This window comes from Girardinichthys multiradiatus, chromosome 9, assembly GCF_021462225.1.
Source record: "Girardinichthys multiradiatus isolate DD_20200921_A chromosome 9, DD_fGirMul_XY1, whole genome shotgun sequence".
NCBI classification, from domain to species: domain Eukaryota; kingdom Metazoa; phylum Chordata; class Actinopteri; order Cyprinodontiformes; family Goodeidae; genus Girardinichthys; species Girardinichthys multiradiatus.
Genome location: NC_061802.1, coordinates 12,743,169 through 12,760,322, shown reverse-complemented (window position 1 = coordinate 12,760,322; position 17,154 = coordinate 12,743,169). Strand labels below are relative to the sequence as shown.

General features: G+C 37.4%; 1 protein-coding gene across 3 annotated transcripts in view; it reads left to right on the top strand.

The window, feature by feature from the left end:
- Nucleotides 1-868: 868 nt before the first annotated feature.
- Nucleotides 869-17,154, top strand: part of kank3 (KN motif and ankyrin repeat domains 3) — a 51,781-nt gene continuing 35,495 nt past the window's right edge. Inside the window, exons 1-2 of one of the 3 annotated variants that reach the window (XM_047374528.1) lie at nucleotides 869-994; nucleotides 2,362-2,412. The gene's annotated coding sequence lies outside the window, so the exon portion shown is untranslated. Of the gene's footprint in view, nucleotides 995-2,361; nucleotides 2,413-4,313; nucleotides 4,376-17,154 lie in introns of those variants that run through there. The other 2 variants (XM_047374524.1, XM_047374525.1) reach the window with 2 other exon arrangements.

Sequence of the window (17,154 nt, the reverse complement as noted above, 5' to 3'; positions counted from 1 at the left end):
TTAAGACTCTCTGTCAGACCCTCCTGTTTCTGGTTTGCTGCTTGTCACTTCCCACTGTGCCTCCTACTGTTTTGTAAGTTCTCTCTTCTTGAAAAAGTACTAAAAGTACCACTAAGATGCACAATGAGTATGCCTACCTCCTGTCTTTATTTGAGTCCTATGCCACACACAAATGAGCCACAGTTTCAGTCCTATTATTGTACCTGGCCCCCACAGCATATTAGCCTGTGTCCTTAAAATATAAGGAAAGAAGGTAAGGTGAACAAAATATTTCAGACCTTTGATAAAACCATTCACAACAGATTATTAGTATTAGAAAGTTATGTGTTTTAATATACAGAAGGAAAAAATATTCCAGTAATTGCTTGATACAGGACAGGTTTCAGTCTCTGCTCTTCCTGTCTGATGCCTGTGAAGGTGGATGGGGTGGGGCATTCAGTGTTTTTGTTGCCTATGTATTCGTTCATGCAGCATCCTGTTGTTCCTGCTGGCCCATGACGACCTGAATGCATTGTTCCCTGTGATCACCAGAGAACCGAGGCTTCCTGTCTGACAGCTCAGCAGCCTGAAATGCTTGGAATCCCCTGTCACATTTCTGCTTTAAGTAACTTGCCCAGCAGAATGGAGGGTTTCCTTTTAGGGCATGAGAACCAAGAATCTTACAATAAAAAAAAAAAAAGATGCAAAAACCACAACAAAAAACTCTCAACTTCCAAACGTCCTCAATTCCTTTTTCTTCAGTTACCAGATGGACAATATATAAAATGATTTAATCTGACTCTGCATCTCCAAGAGCAGAGGTCTTAAAGGCCCAGTATCCTGCATGTTGTAGGTGCTCTGATCCAGCACACCTGAATCAAATTAGCAGAGCTAGCCGACATGCTGAGGAGGTAATTCAGCCATTTGAATCTGCCATGTTGGAGCAAGGATACATCTTTTACCTCCAGGGCACACAAGCCCCTGAGAACTGGAGTTAGGCGCTCCTGTCCTCAAGGTTTGTGCTTGAAATAAATTTTGTTTAAAGCAATGGATTTTCTTCAACTCAGTTGTAGTTTAACATTTTGGAGTACATGTTTCAGTCTACCATCTCTTCATGTAGTAGTACAGGTGGCCTCCATTTTCCAGCCACTTTGCAAAAGAGCTGTAAAGACCCCCAAGTATTCAGTATTGATACCTTCAGTTAAGATCATTGGCTCTCAAAGTACATGTTAAAAACCGCATTATCAGCTTGCATTGCTAATAATCACCAGCCTGCCTGGTCACTGAGGAAAAAGGGCTAATTCTACAAGTTTTTGAACCTAAAACTGGATCGTGGTTACGTTACATTTGTCACTCCCTCATCCAAGTTTCATCCTCTGTAGTAATGGGAATTGAGCTTACAGTATTGCCCTCCCTCTTTTGCAGATTGCTATTTATTCCCCTTTCACACTTTAATGTGTCAAATTGTCAAACTAATGTTAATATTCAATCTGAGAAAATATAAAATGCTTTTTCAATTGATTTTATTTATCAAAGGGTGAAAACTATTTAAACCAACCTGATCCTACCCCAGAATATCTGTATATCAACTTCTTAAGCATTTACAAATCAAACCTGCAAATCCTTCTGTTTAAAGCCATATTTGATCCATGTATTTTAACCTATATTCTGTTTTTAATGTATTTTGTGCTTGCTCTGTAAAGTGACCAAAGGTATCTTAAATGGCGCTTATGAATAAAATATTACGTTATTTATGTCCTTGAACTGCTTATCTTTCTGGCTGTTGGTCTTAGTAGTCCTACATCTGTTGTTTTTATTTACCATACAAGTAATTCATACCAAAGATTTCTCAGAGTACCAGTATAGTCAGTTCTTGGACCATGGTTTTTAAAAAAAGGGAACAGTCTGAGTTTACCTTCCTGGGTCTATAAGTGGTGCTTTGCAGATTCAAAGCAGAACTCCTAAGCAGAAGCATTCATTCCTCCTGACGTGTCCCTTTAAAACATAACTTTTGGAGACCTTCGATACAAAACTTTTAATTACATGTCAACTTAATGTCATTTTAGCAGCTCTACTGAAGCTTTTATCTAAACTTCATCAACCAAAAGTAAGAAGAGTTTGTCTTTTGCCTGTTTCCCGCCTTCTGTTCAGCCTTATGTCCTTGATTAAATTACATATTTAGTGCTCTAAAGAAACAAGGGAACAAGAGTTAGGATTTTTTTTTAGAAGTTTCTATATTAAATGGACTGAAGAAGATGCAGACATCCATCTTTGTTTTAAAATAGTTGAATCATGTAAACATTTTAGTACTTTGATGTCATATGTGCTTCTGTGTGTATTGAGATGTTCGTCAGAGTTAAAGCATCTGCTCCTTTCTCGTAGAAACCATTCCTCCTCCGCCTCCAATTTGAGAGATAACAGCGCCATCTGCTGGTGAGTATGAGTTTTGGGCCTTTATAATGCTTTTAAAATAAGTCCAGCTACCTATTTATATTTTACGTATAAGTTAAATATAAATAAATCAAAACCTTAACACAGACTGAAATTATATCTAACAATATTTTGTTTTTATTGTTGAAAAACAAGAAACTCTTTGGCGAAATAATATTTGTTGTTGTCTGTATGTCTTAGTCTTGCTTAAACATCAGGAAGGCGATCGACGTCGAATATTGATAATAAGAATCTCGAAGAATCTCGTCAGTTTGGCGCCTTCTGAACGAACTCGAAAGTAAACTCCGCCCCTTGAATGTTACCACCCACGTGTCTAGATTCTAGCTTCTGATTGGTGGATTTAGCTGTCGGTCACTGGCTCGTGCAGCAGTCATTCTGCGTCAGTCCACACGGTCAGACACGTAATCACTGGAGCGTACACGGATTTACCGTCAAAATAAAAGCATGGCCAGTAATGGGAGTTGTACTTACAAATAAAATTGAGCTCAAACGAAATAATAGTGATGATAAAACAGCTCCCCACTGTCAGGCCGTTTTTTAATCACTACAAAAGTGATTTTAAATTGTGTGGTACAAGATTTACAGAAAAATATTCCTGAAATTGTGATACAACAGTGACAAAATCCTTAGGCTTATAGAACTGAAGTTTTTATTTTAATTGTTTCTATCTTTGTCCAGATTGGCTTTGATATAGTTCTTAGTTTGGATTAAAAAATTTTCTTGGACTTTCAGCGTTGATTGTTTTTTTTTTTTTTTTTATTAACAAAGTTGACTAGTTTATTTAAGGCTTATTTAAGTTTAAAACAAAACGGATAGTTTAATGCAATTTAGTGCAATGATGAGGCAGAATCATTTAGGAAAATAGCAAGTTCCAAAATGTCAATTAAAATGTTTTAAATGACTTAAGGAACCATGATTCTTATTTGACAGCTAACTCCAATTTAAAGGGTAGATAAACCCCTGAAGGATCAACTCACTTACAGAAACCAGGTCTGTTTTAACCGATTAAAACGAATTTAATATGTAAATCAGTAACTTGGAAAGTTTTAACTTGTTACTTAATTTGTTTAACATCATATTGTTTAAAGTTCTTTTTAATGAGTGTTGATAGTTGATGAGCATCCTCAGGCAGTATGGAGAATAGAGTAACACATTGCAGCCTCTCCCTGATATGTTGCTGCACACTACTGGTCAGCTGACTGAAAGAAGTCTCATATACTTTTTCCTTGTTTACAAGGCACACAAATTTGGCTGGTAATATTTCCAGTGCCATTAAATGCAAAAAGTCATGATATGGAAACTAAAGTAGCACAACCTATCACTCTTATGAAGGTAATACTGTCTTAAATTGATAATTGGCATATTTTATTCAAAACAATACAGTACACAGTTGTATAGTGACATTCAGATTGAGTTGGGGGATGAGCTGACATGATCAGTTAATCAGTACTGAAGTAGCTTCTTTAACAAATGCTTTCTAACTTGTGTAGTTTTTTGGGATGACTTCATACAGTTTTTGGCTACTCTATTTACCTCTGAATATAACTGTAATTATCAATATTTTATATCACTGTAGCAGCAGAATGAATAAATTTCATTCTTTCTTTCTTGGCAAATAGTTTTTTCCTGAATATATATATATTTTTCTCAAGATTATCAAACACTGAGAATCTCAGCCCCTTCTCAATCATTTTCTGCCTACCCTTATGATAGGGTTCCTGCATCGGTACCTCATTTTGGAACTGGATTTGAAACCAAACTCCTATTAGTTATTTTATTTTGAAAATCAGATCCAGAACTTTGTTTCACAGTTCAGATAACTTGACATTGGAGAGGAGCTTCAGAAGTGGGAGGCTTTTTTTCTCCCTTCTCCTCCCAAACTTTCCTTACCTTCTCTGAAAGTTATGACAAACCTCAGTGTGACTGGCCAGAGACAAGCCAGAAGGTAAGCAATGGGCCCTGTGGATTAGTTTCTACATTGATATGCTTTTATCAGTTCACTATTTCCAAACTATCTGTTTAATGTTGGGGCTTGCTGCAGTAAAATCAGAAGTTAATGCTCCTGTAATATTTTGTAGATATCCTGCAGGATTTACCTTATTTTACCACCTTTTAATTCGAATAATGATCAAATGTTTGCATTTTGTGGCACAATCAGTATTTTGGTAATTAAATGCCATCTTTTTTTGGACATGGTGGTATGTTGTGACTTACTTTGAAATGGCTGCCTTACAAAGAAAAAACCTTTTTCTTCACATTTTTATTCGCTACTTTAAACAGTACTTAGGACATTTAAAATGTTCTGCATTTGACTTGCATGAAGAAACATTTTGCAGTTTATGATAACATATTTAGCAGCAGATGTGGCTGTTCTGTGACTTTTTAGTTTTAGCATCTTTAAACCTAATTGTAATCTGTTATTCCTTTGATTATTTTTTTATCCTGTACTTTTACCCTCTCGTCAAACTCTTTAATCTTTTGCTGCAGAAAAGCAGTTGAAGCTTAAGTTTTGTAAGAGTCTGAATGTAAAGTAAATGTATTGCAGATTTGGAGGAAACATCCCTTTTTCTCAAAAACTGTTGTGGGTGAGGCAGCTTCATGGGACGGAAATCCCCCCTCCCCAGCTTCCACTGTTGTCAGAGTTGTTAAACACCCTCCCAGTTTTCTGGCTGGTTTCCTGTCCGTTATATTGGACCACATCTTGTCCTCTTATGTCTCATTCAAACAACTCACACAGCTGGTTAGAAGTTCACATGTGCTCATTGTTGGCGTGAATGCTACTTTTTTTCTGGATGGATTTATGATAAACAATATAAAATAAATTGTTCTCTAATTCACACAAGGCCTAAACCAGGGAGGTCAACACACCTGAATCAAAGGACTGAATTACCTCCTCAGCATGTCATCAAGGTCTCCTGAGACCTGGTCTAAATATACACTGCTCAAAAAAATAAAGGGAGCACTCAAATAACATCCTAGATCTGAATGAATGAAATATTCTCATTAAATACTTTGTTCTGTACAAAGTTGAATGTGCTGACAACAAAATCACACAAAAATCATCAATGGAAATAAAATTTATTAACCATTGGAGGCCTGGATTTGGAGTCACACACAAAATTAAAGTGGAAAAACACACTACAGGCTGATCCAACTTTGATGTAATGTCCTTAAAACAAGTCAAAATGAGGCTCAGTATTGTGTGTGACCTCCACGTGCCTGTATGACCTCCCTACAACGCCTGGGCATGCTCCTGATGAGACGGCGGATGGTCTCCTGAGGGATATCCTCCCAGACCTGGACTAAAGCACCTGCCAACTCCTGGACAGTCTGTGGTGCAACGTGACGTTGGTGGATGGAGCGAGACATGATGACCCAGATGTCCTCAATCGGATTCAGGTCTGGGGAACGGGCGGGCCAGTCCATAGCTTCAATGTCTTCATCTTGCAGGAACTGCTGACACACTCCAGCCACATGAGGTCTAACATTGTCTTGCATTAGGAGGAACCCAGGGCCAACCGCACCAGCATATGGTCTCACAAGGAGTCTGAGGATCTCATCTCGGTACCTAATGACAGTCAGGCTACCTCTGGCGAGCACATGGAGGGCTGTGGCCATTACTGACCCACTGCCAAGCCAGTCATGCTGAAGGATGTTGCAGGCAGCAGATCGCTCTCCACGGTGTCTCCAGACTCTGTCACGTCTGTCACATGTGCTCAGTGTGAACCTGCTTTCATCTGTGAAGAGCTCAGGGCGCCAGTGGTGAATTTGCCAATCCTGGTGTTCTCTGGCAAATGCCAAGCGTCCTGCACAGTCTTGGGCTGTGAGCACAACCCCCATTTGTGGACGTCGGGCCCTCATACATCCTCATGGAGTCGGTTTCTAACTGTTTGTGCAGACACATGCACATTTGTGGCCTGCTGGAGGTCATTTTGCAGGGCTCTGGTAGTGCTCCTCCTGTTCCTCCTTGCACAAAGGCGGAAGTAGTGGTCCTGCTGCTGGGTTGTTGCCCTCCTACGGCCTCCTCCACATCTCCTGGTGTACTGGCCTGTCTCCTGGTAGCGCCTCCAGGCTCTGGACACTACGCTGACAGACACAGCAAACCTTCTTGCCACAGCTCACATTGATGTGCCATCCTGGATGAGCTGCTCTACCTGAGCCACTTGTGTGGGTTGTAGAGTCCGTCTCATGCTACCACGAGTGTGAAAGCACCACCAACATTCAAAAGTGACCAAAACATCAACCAGAAAGCATAGGTACTGAGAAGTGGTCTGTGGTCCCCACCTGCAGAACCACTCCTTTATTGAGTGAGTCTTGCTAATCACCAGAGATTTTCCCCTGTTGTCTATTTCATTTACACAACAGCTGTTGTGTTTAAGTGCTCCCATAATTTTTTTGAGCAGTGTACATACAGGCTCAAATATGTACATAAAACCTCGTTAATGTTTGGGTACATGTTCCTCAGTAAGTTGCAGAGGAAGCACACCCTTTTTATAGACATAAGCAATGGCCTTGGCAGAATATTTACCGCATACTTGACCCCTGAGATTAGGAAAATGTTAATTTTGAAAATGTTAATGAAAGTTAATTTAAGTTGATTGGTTTAGTGGTATGGATCCACTTTTAAGGATACGTACACTTTTTCAGCTGGACTGAGGTTAAAACCATTCCAAAAGCCTATTGGTCTGCTTTAGTTGGTTCAAAACCAGTCTTGATGTTTTAGGGTTCAATATCCTAGTTGTGTCTCAAGATTTAATCTTCTAACCCAAAATCTCTCCTCTTAGATTTGAGGACATTATTTAGGATATTCTAGAACAACCAAAGAGGCCTTTGCTCAAAAATTATTGCTTTCAAACACAGGCCTTCCATAGAGGGAAGCCAAATGTCTTTTGAAGATGCTATTATGGTTTAATGAGACAGGAAGTATGTTTGCCACCTTCAAACATATGTTGGTGGCAGCATCATGCTGTGGTGCTATTTTCCTGCTGGTACTGTTGCATTGCAAAAAGTAGGTGGAAAAAAAGGATTTCAGTGGTTGGAGTCGATCCTTTAATTTAACAACTGGATGGTTCAAACTTTGGGTGTTCAAACAGGACACACATCAAAACTGATTATGGAATCAGTAAAGCAGGGAAAATTGGACTACTAGAACAACCCGTTTCTCAAACGTGTAAAACAAATGTATGAACTATGCCTAAAAGACGGGTCAGAAAACCAACTGATTTTGACTGAACTTTACTAATCGTACCAAGAACAGTGGTTAAATATCCATGCAGAACTATGCCTGAGGCTTGTTGAAGGCAACATAAAGTTTCAGGTTTCTCTGCAGAAAAGGGAAGATTTATCCAAATATTAGTGGGTGTGTTTGTGTACGTTTCAGCCTGTATGTATGCTTCTCATCATAAATGGATCAGAGAAAATCTATAATGAATTCAAACTTGTGCATCTACGTAGTTCATGTTAGAAAGTTTTTATTTTGTATTACTGATCTACCCTTAAAACAATGCATCATTAAAAGCCTGGAGCTAGTATGACATTTCTGATTGAGTGTGTAAACCCCTGACTGGTATTGTAATGTGATGTTTTTTTTTTTAAGTAGAACATGATTCAGTTTGGCCAGACAACACCAAGGGACACTCCAGTATCAGGAAAGGGCCTGGTTGCTGAACTTGAAGCTGCTTCGTGTCCTTTACTTGAAACAGAATGAATGAAGTGGCATTTTCTTCATCAGCCTTTGAATGATGAGGATGATGATGGAGAGTCTGCAGGCACAGCTCTGGATGTGGAGTCTGAAACCTCTGCTGCATTTAAAATAAAAACATCCTGCATGGTTGCGTTGGTGTGGGTGTGTTAGAATAAATACCAGTATGATAATAAAATATTGCGTCGTAAGTAGTATTTATAGTATCACATCTTATGAATTTGTGATGTTTTATAAAAACAGGATTTTACAAGTTATCAGAGAAGCAAAGCTTTATAATTTCTTTCAACAACTAGAGGTTGGACAAAAGGAGTGTTAGGAATAGGAAACAACATTTCCATAAGTTAAAGGTCCTTTAACGGTTCTTAGTTCGGTTGAGCGCTGTGCCGGCGTAATTTACATTTCACCATAAGTTTCAGTACTCATAGATACAAACTGGTGACAACGCATGTTTTTATAATCATGATTGTATTTGATTTTCCAATTCACCTATCCCCTTATTCACACTAGTTATGTGTCAGTTGGACTACAGTGTTTTGCTGTGATGTTTCTAGTTTTTATTGGGCCTAATTAGTGGCAATAAGGTTCTGGTTTGTCACTCCTCTATTCTAAAATTAAGAAAACATTTTTAGATGATCTCTTACTAGGAATTCAAAGAGATTTTTATGTTGGAGGGATAAATTAGAAATGTTTCAGCAGGTTTCAGGTTAGGATCATTCCAGAAATATAATGTTGGCCTGATTCATCCATTCAGTTTATTTATGTAATGCTAATTCAAAACACATTTAATCTCAAGGAACTTAAGAAGACAAATGGATCTAATTTAAACACATAGTAAATATATAGTAACTTTCTAATCCTGTAGACATATCCATTCCAATTTGATCCTACCTATGATGCAGTTTTAAGTTGTATGCAAATAGTCAGAATTGGTTTTTAAAGATCTGTTGCAAGGATCTGGTGTCTATATCCAGCAGTCATTGGGCGAGAGGTGGGCTACACCCTGAACAGATTGGGTTGTTATTGTCTTTTCCAAGGAGAAAACAGAGAATAGACCTCTTAAGAGATTTCTCACCAGTGTTTTCAAGTAGCTCACCTCTTACAGTATTCTTTTCACAGTTTGTGGGTAAGGTAGTTATTGTTGGAGCCTCTTTAGTTGCCACACTATGACCACTATCATGTCCCTTTTTTTCTTTCAGCCTGCTGGCTGGCAGAGCTCAGCAATCGGGGGGGGGGGGGGTTGCATTGTTAATTTTGGCCTACTGAAATGAAAAAACTCAAGTGACTCTCTTACCTTGGGATCTCATTAAAAGGACTTTAAACAGTAACAACAGTATGACAATATTTTTGCAGAGTTTTTAAAACCTTGCTATGCCTTAAAGCCAGTAACCAGCTTGTGCTGAATAGAAAAACAGTCTTTACCAAGTTTCTTTTTTGTGTTTATACTATGTACTCTGAATCCGTTTTCTGAATCTGTTTTAAGTCAGGATCCAGTGCAGGTCAACAAATGTGATGAATAAATCTTTTTTTTCTTGAAATATTGTGGTAGAAAAATCTCCCTAGATGGAGCTGATTATTTAGACTATAAACTTTCTATTTATTTATTACCAGCAGGAAGTTTGGATAAATAAATAATTTTAGAGCACGGTGAGGGGGACAACAACCATTAAATGTAAAGGTAATCTGTGGTTCGTTTCTCAATATGAGCCTATGGGATGGATTTTTACTGATACATTTGAATTTCTCTGTAGCTTTTTATGTAAGCTATGAACACAGCACTTGTTTATATAATTTATTCCTAAACAATTCTCATTCAGTTCCCTATTTGCCAAAGGAAATTCCTCAATAACTGGTTCAGGAAAAATGTCTCCATTTAGAAATTATAATTTGGCCAAAATGCTTTTATTTGTCATTAAAGCAAATATTATTTTTATGAAAAATTTCTGGGTGAAAAATGAGCCGTTTAAGGAGAGGAGGAAAAATAATTTTCATGTTAAGCTCTTAATAGCTTTTTGAAGCTCCCTATGGGGGAATGTGTCTTCCTGCAACAGGACTCTGGGGTTTGACTTACTGCCATCGCCTCAAAAATAGCTTCCCTGAAAGTTTAGTCTGAGGTGTCTGGAGGTCAAAGTTACAGTCTGTTACTCTAATTTTTAAATGAAAAGATCCCCAGTCTTCCTGCTTCATGCATTTTCAGCTCCTTTACACCTCATATTTGCTTGTGGACACTTTATTTAATAAGGGCAAAATCAAATCTGAGGCTGTGCTCATGAGTCCTGTAGCTTGATAAGCTGCATGCCGTCGTATTTTTAGCTTTATTACAAGTGGCTTTAATTTTAGCAGGTCTGAGAGTTAGTCTGTGAACTGTTGTGACATGATGCAGTGAGGACAGGCAGAGCTGGAGGGTCAGGAACGAACTAAAACTGGTATGTTTTTACAAGAAGAGGCCAGCTGCTCGACATTGAATAGATTTGAAGTAAAACTGAAGCCGTTCTTTTTAATATCTTAAATATTAGGACCTCAACTAAGTTTTTTGTGACCCAAGTTTAGCTTAAGTTATATTTAAAATGAGATGTTAATTAGATAAGTATTATCACTTCACAATCATAGCCAATGTTTAAAATAAAATTTTTCCTATCTTAACAATCTGATAAATCAAAGGCCCCAATACTAGTGAAGAAATAAATCTGATATTGGAATTGCGGGTCAAGCCGGTGGAACTAAAAACCCGTCTGATTTTGGACCTTGATTGATATAGGTCAAGCAATCAGTCCACCCTGATCTATAACCAGTCCTGACATCCTTATTTATGGTCGGCTAATCTGCTTTCAAGAGCTGTCTCACTTATATATTCCTTTAAATTCTCCATATTGTTAATCTTTCTTTATTTCTCATCTAATTCTTTTAGTAGTGATGGACTTACTGACATTCAAATTATTAGCTCGCCAACAACAGCTAGCTCCTCAGCTCTTTTAACTATAGAATAATGTTACTGCAGTGGAAGATGAAGCCTTTAACACTAACTTTAATAACCAAAGGTCAGGTTTTTATATTTATTCTGGGGTACATATGGAAATACCAAAAAAAGTCTGATTTAATATAAAAAAAAGTACCATTGCTCTTCATGATTTGTTAAACTGTCACTCGATATGTGAAAACAAAATTGTGATTTCTCAGTTTTCCCCCAAAATATTGTATAAATCTTCTTTTGTGTTTTTCTACTAAACTCGATATTGTGTATCGTCTCATGAGCATCATGAATAGTTACACTCCTATAATATCTGTAGTAGATGGCTGTTGTATCCACAGTTTAGCTTCTACAAATTAGCTAATATTAAAATTCTAACAGTAATGTTTACAAAACCAAGAAGTTTTCAATTTTACCAATCTTGCAACACGACTGAGTTATCTGCTCGGACTTTAAGACATTAAAAGAAATGACTTCTGTGGACAAAAGTCTGAAGCTTAGGTTACCCTACGAAGCAAAAAACATTTGTAAAAAGTGTAATTTAAGAATCATATCAGTCACTTTAACAGTTATAGTAATAAAATCCTTCATTTGGAGTGTAGAAAAAAACCATTAGATTAGATTCTGAACAGAGCAAACTCTTTGCATTACATTGATGGGACCATCAGTGATGTTTAACAAGGTGCTCGGATAAAATCATCCTCTGCTTTTTGCTATCCTGCGTTTATTTTTCTGCGAAATTCTGAACGAAAAGCAGGATAAAAATACCTCAAATCAGTTGCTTTTGGGGCTCTATGGAAACCAGCAGAAATCCGTTCGACATCCGTTCAGAATGGTAAAAAGCTCAAACTGAATCTGGTGAAATATGATTGCTAAGCCAGGCACCCAAAAATGTTGTGTAAGGTTTTGTCCATTTAAATATGATGCCTTTAAAAAGAAACAAAAAACATTTAGGGTGAAGTGAAATCAACAACTCTTGTGTCAGGCTCCAGACAGAAGCCCAGTTTCCTAAACCCATCAAAGCACAGAGGTCACCTCTGTTTGGTGCCTCATAATGGAACAAATGTAATGTTTAGTACTGAGGTGCTTGTGGAAATCCTCCCCTGCAGTATGAAGTACTGAAGTCCCAATGAAAAGGCTTAACAAGTCTAACACTGGATGCTTAGTTCCTGCTGTGGTCTAACCAGATAAAAAAAGTCTTTATGTCCTACTTTTAACTTCCTGTTTACCTTTCAACCTTTAATTTACTGACTTGTTAAAATTTCTTTCTTCTCATGATTTGTAGCACTCAGGTCGGGTTGGAAATTGATCTTGAGTAAGTAATGGGAAGCCCTCTGCAAAGTCTTATGTTATCCCCCTTTTTATTTATATTTTGCTTCCAAGCTGACAGACTTTCCTGTGGTCCAGTGATCTTGATCAAAAAAACTTCAAGGTTTCTGAAGGTATTTCGAATTTGGGGGGGGGGGACTGCTTTGTCATTCAGCCAACAGTTTTTGTAGCTTTTGAACAGAAGAGCCTTTTTATCTTTTTAAAGTATTCACCGTTTTTCATCAATAAGTTTTTGGGATTCCTAGAATCAAACAAAAATATTATTATGGTTCATCTATTATGTTTGTAATTGAGCTGAAGAAGTGGGGACAAATTGTATCAAGACTTCTTTAAAAGATAAAAATAATAATATCATAGATGAGCTAAATAGCATAATTTGCATCAGGAACTTAAACGCACCAATTTAAATGTTAGACTTCTATAAATGTAATGTATGTATTTTAACGAGTTTTTAGATTAAGATGGCCAGACAAAAGCTGAAAATCAGTGAAACTTACAACATACAGATGAATTGTTTTTCATGATCTTCGGTGCCGCTTTTTTTCTGCCTCTGTAGCAATGTTGCCACTCGTCTTGGGTCATGACCCATGACGAGTGGCAACATTGCTACCCGTCATGGGTCATGGTTTATCAGTCTTATTCTGGCTTAAACGCAGGCTGAGATCTTTGCAACAGGAACATTTCCTCTGTTGGAACTGTGGTATCCCTCAATTAAAAAGCCCACCTGACTGGACAAAAATACTTTAGGATCCATGTCAGAATCTATTAAGTCGCTCGGTCTGGCATAGTGTTTACCAAATCACCCTGATCTCGTGCCAGCCCTCATTGTTTACAATTAGTTTGGCCATTTAATGTCTGATTATACACACACTCCTATCCAGATGTTCACTACGCAGACCCTTTTCTATTGATTTTAGCAAATTGTTTTTAAAGTTTGTATTTTTGTGAATTCCTTCATTGAAAATTAGACAATTTTAAGTTTATAATAATTGTGTATTATTAATTGTACTGTACAATTATGTTACTTTCAGACAAAGTGGTCTGCTAGAAAATCAGTTTGATACTCAAAAAAATATTGTATGTCAAGATAACGTATGGATGGCGAATGAATCAGAGATAGGAACACAACTTTGCGACATAGACTTAAATTGAACTTAAGTCACCAAAAATAAGACGTCAGACCAGACTTCCGCTCAAAAGATTTGTGACTTGATTGTGACTCCAGGTCTGGGACTCATGAAAAAAATCTTATGAAAAATCTCATATAACCAGGGATAAAAAGTTGGCCAAGAAGTGAAGGCCATTTTTAAGAAAATCCTTGTTCACTCTTAGTTTCCGTAGATTATATGGATGGTTATCATGATAATGGTTGGTTGTCATGGTAACGTTACGCAGAGTATGTATGGCTTCTTCTTAATGCTAACAGTAGGTGGCCATAAAATGAGTTACCAGCTGCATTTAAAGTATGTGAACCACAGAGAGCAACTCTGTCAGAGATGCACATATTCTCCTGTGAAAGGGTGCGTTTGATTTATTAACCAGGGACATTTGGATCCATTTATAGTATGGTGTAGCATTATCATTATGACAACACAGATGTTTTTCAAACTGAACATTGTATTGAGCATGAGGATCAACAGTTGTTTGCTTCATCAGTACAATCAGTTCTTAAAAATAAAAAAGTGTTTTCTGGTTCATTCATTCAGAAACTCTACATGAACTTTTTCTACAGACAGAGATGCATATTTCTAGTTTTGTCAATAGCTAAATATTATAGCTTATTAATGGTAAAAATAATTCACCTAGTGATAAACATTTTTTTTCAATTGAATGAAGGGTTGCACGGTGGCGCAGTTGGTAGCACTGTTGCCTTGCAGCAAGAAGGTCCTGGGTTCGCATGTTCTCCCCGTGCATGCGTGGGTTCTCACCGGGTACTCCGGCTTCCTCCCACAGTCCAAAGACATGCCTGTTAGGTTAATTGGTAACTCTAAATTGCCCTTAGGTGTGTGAATGAGTGTGTGTATGGTTGTTTGTGTGTTGCCCTGCGATGTACTGGTGACCTGTCCAGGGTGTACCCCGCCTCTCGCCCGTAGACTGCTGGAGATAGGCACCAGCTACCCCGCGACCCACTATGGAATAAGCGGTAGAAAATGACTGACTGACTGACTGAATGAAGGGTCCCTAAAAAGTCTGGAAAAGTCTGGAATTTTCTTTGATCATTTTCCAGGTCTGTAAAAATAGGACAAAAAGAAAATTGAGTATGGAAAAAATTGTGATTGTTTTCACAATCTAACAAAGCTCATTAAAAATTTAGTAGTTTCCACATTGATTTATATTTCACATCACACCTTAAATGTTTACATCTTATCCATCAGTATGTTGGTTTTTGACTTCCTGGCTGAATGCACACTCATTCAAAAATCAAAACAACCATTTCACTATTTTTTGGACTTTAAACTTAAACATCAGGTTGAACTAGACCTGTGATCCTTAGGCTGGGTCTTGTTCAAATGCCAAACTATGCACTGAAACTGAATAAAACAAAATATAGATACTAAATTTCAAATGTTGGCCTTTTGAGTTATAAATTGATTATATATGATATCCCACTACTTATGTGGCAAATACAAGAGTTATAGATTTTGAAATAAAGCCGATATATTCTTGTAGATGCCAGACAAAAACTGTTAAATAGTGTCATGCTCTGAAAATTGGGAGCCAATTTCAGCATTGTACTGTTTTGTGAATGGTCGAACCAACAGATAACAGCTCTATTTAAACAGTTTATAGTGAATATCTTGTACTCAAAACATCCATAATAATATAATAATATAAAAACTGCAGGAAAAAAGGTCTAGAAATTGTGAGACTGGGGAATTATACTGTAGGATTTTGAAATTAATTATGTTTTGGAACCATGTGGATGTTCTGAAAAAGATAAATATGCCAAATAATGCAAAAAAAAATTTTTATTTCAGTGACTGGGGATTTGAGAATAACAGATGCATACATAAAACAACAACTGAAGTTATAATATTTAACATTAACATATATTTATAAAGACTTTCTTTGTGTTTTACTAAAGGCCGGAGATGGTTGCATTTTTTAAAATATATTTTACCAGTGAATGGCATAAAAATAGCTCTCTGAGCAAAAACAAGAAGATAACAGATTTAAATTAAAAAGACTGTTTCGCTGAAATTGTCTAAAAGTGAGCTATGATTACAGGTTAGCTGTGCTGATAATCTTGGAGTCAACCTTGGGGCATAAATGTGCTCAACTAAACTTTGTGATGCCAGGCAGACTTCTAATCACATGCCCAATCTGAGGGCTGATTGAAACAGTTCATCCTGGAAAACTGAATTAGAACCCTTAAATGTGTATTTTCCACAAGAGCAGCTCGGTGGAGATTAAGATGTGCTCTCCAAGAGTGATTTCAAACTGTTAAATGCCTCCCCTGCCTTGTCATTACCCTGGCCCCCTCCATCAAACCAATGCTGAACCAGTGTTATTTCCATCAGCCAAGGAAATAACATGCTAATTGACGCATCCAGCATTTCAGTTGTTTCTGGGCATGAAACAGGCTGACATCTGTTCTTGTTCTGTAGTTAGGACAATAAAACATCTGGAGACTCCAGTAGCTGCTCTTGAGAAGGAGACAAATGGGTCACAGTCTCCTCTTAAAACACAAATCTATGTAGCAGATATCTAGGTCAGCTCCAAACCACTTTTAGAAAGGTCCTAGCCTGTTTATTTTCCTTATTTACTTGGCCAGAAAACTCACAGAGCGGAGGTGATTGGAGGAAAAGGAAACGAGAGAGACAAATTAGATTTTAAAAAACTTTCAATAAGAAGTTTATTGTAATTCCAGTAGGATTTATAATAAACAGAAACCTCAATGTTTGTTCAGTTTTTCATGTTGGGGGAGCTAGTTTGAAGAGTGGAAAACTAGTTTTTCCGGTCCATATTTTAACGTGACTGAAGGTAAACAGGAAGCTAACCGAAGAAGTTTGATTTGTTATTACTCAGTTTCTTAATGTTGTGGGAAGTTCAACAAGCTGAGCTAGCTTCACATTAGATTAAAAGTGGAAAACGTTCTGAAATTATTCATCATCTAATTTTTACATCCCAAAGAACTGACAATATGACAGGGCTGTTAATACTTTGAAAATCCACTCTGCCAAGACTTGGAAATGCTGATCAGGATCGCAAAGGGTGTTCACAAACACTGCTTCCAGTTTAAAAACTGCTTTTATAAACTAGTCTGGTGATAGTAACGTATCTGTTCAGAGTTTTAACAAAACAACCAGTATGATTTCTGGAGGTGAAGTGTTTCTGCACTGAAACACTCAAGAGAAACTCTGAGTACAACAGATGGAGAATCAAATATTAACTGGACGAGAGATTTTAATTATGCAATGATAGCTGGTTCTTTGGTTGTGGAGAACCAAACTGGTCTTTTTTTTTCCAAGAAAACCAGTTAATAACCAGCTATAGCACAAGCTCTAGTCTAGCACTGGTACTGCTTTGGTGGAAAAGAACACAAGCCTAACAGGCCAATTTACCAAGAGCATAATAACATAACGGCTCTACACTCATTAAATTTGTTTTAACCGAGGTATGATTATCACAGTTTATTTTGTGCAACAGTTATGATAAAATGTGCCATTGGCAGCCATTTGAAAAATTTAATTAGATGTCTGGAGATGATCTCCAGACCTCCCAC